The sequence below is a fragment of the Berghia stephanieae genome, unplaced genomic scaffold (genome assembly GCF_034508935.2).
Source record: "Berghia stephanieae isolate SIO BIC M18660-M18661 unplaced genomic scaffold, UCSD_Bste_1.3 scaffold2050, whole genome shotgun sequence".
NCBI lineage: Eukaryota > Metazoa > Mollusca > Gastropoda > Nudibranchia > Aeolidiidae > Berghia > Berghia stephanieae.
The window spans coordinates 3,907-5,111 of record NW_027623125.1 but is presented as its reverse complement, the minus strand read 5'-3'; the positions used below and the strand labels follow the sequence as shown (position 1 = coordinate 5,111).

Genomic DNA, 1,205 nt, shown 5'->3' with positions numbered 1-1,205 from the left:
ACGATGAAAAATTTCCCCCTTTTTTGTGTGACCAGTTAACTTTCTTTTTGTGATTGTCGTCTTAGTTTTATGATGTCAATTTTAACTTAGAACCATCTTTCCAATCACTGTTAGGCGACCAGAGGGGTCAGAAAATATTTTTTTGAAAAGAGAAAAAAACTACCAATATATCTATTGGGACTTAAATAATTGTTTAGACTTGACTTTCAACTAATTCAATTCAAATTCTATATTTCAGGTTTTATTTATAGTGGTGGTTGTGGTCTGGTCTTATGTGTTTGCTGCTGGACGGTTTGCATCGGAGCGACATCTTGAGTAATCACAAATTCAGGATTATTTCAATTTCTGTATTTTTAAAGAAAGTTTGAAATGGAACTGAAGAGTGAAAAACCCTCCATGATAAGCAATTTGAGGTGCTTGGTTTGCTTCAGGATATTCAAGCTGGTAAAGGGCAGAAAAAGCCCAATAAATTTCAAACCAATTTAGCGACAATAACTTATGAAAACAATCAAATGCCTTGAAAAACTGGCCATGTGTGAATCTCACAGAGGACGGAATAAAACTATCATGAAGAATTTGCAGCCGTTTAACCTTTTACCTGCAGAGAAACTTCAACTGATTAATCTGTGTCCTACGTCTGCTGTTGAAATTCAGTTAATTGTGGAGGAGAGTGAGGAGCGATTGTCAGAATCAGAAGTAGAAAACTTTTAGAAATAAAAGGGAGGCATCTGCCTGTTCCAGAAACAGAGGACAATGAGAGCAGCAAGTGAATATGGTGGAAGAAGATGAAGAGGAATCTGAGAAAGCTGTTTAGGGTATTCTTTTGATATGTTATTTTATTATTGCTATATTCACTTCAACTTTTAATAAAGTGTCATGTAAAGTATTCTCATCCTAATCTTATTGTGGTGTTAAATTGTTTGTATTTTCCTTACAATCATGATAACTGAATGTAAAAATGCTCAATTTTTATTTATAAACAAGAGTTTAAATTGACAAATAAATTTGAGCATTACGTAGCAATCTTTGTTGTCACGAGGGTTCAGGTGTCCTGTACATGAGCAGGGCTGAGAATCTTCCGCCAAGGCCTATTTCCGCTAATTGGTGATTTATCTCCCATCACCATGACAAGTCTGCCGTTTAAAAAGACTCATCACAACCACTACATCAAAATCCCTACCACCACGGTACTAAAACACCACACC

The 1,205-nt window shown here is 35.6% G+C and overlaps 1 pseudogene; it reads left to right on the top strand.

Moving 5' to 3' along the window:
• The first annotated feature begins 369 nt into the window (after positions 1 to 369).
• Positions 370 to 770, top strand: LOC144961297 (DNA-directed RNA polymerase III subunit RPC9 pseudogene; annotated as a pseudogene).
• The last annotated feature ends 435 nt before the right edge of the window (positions 771 to 1,205 follow it).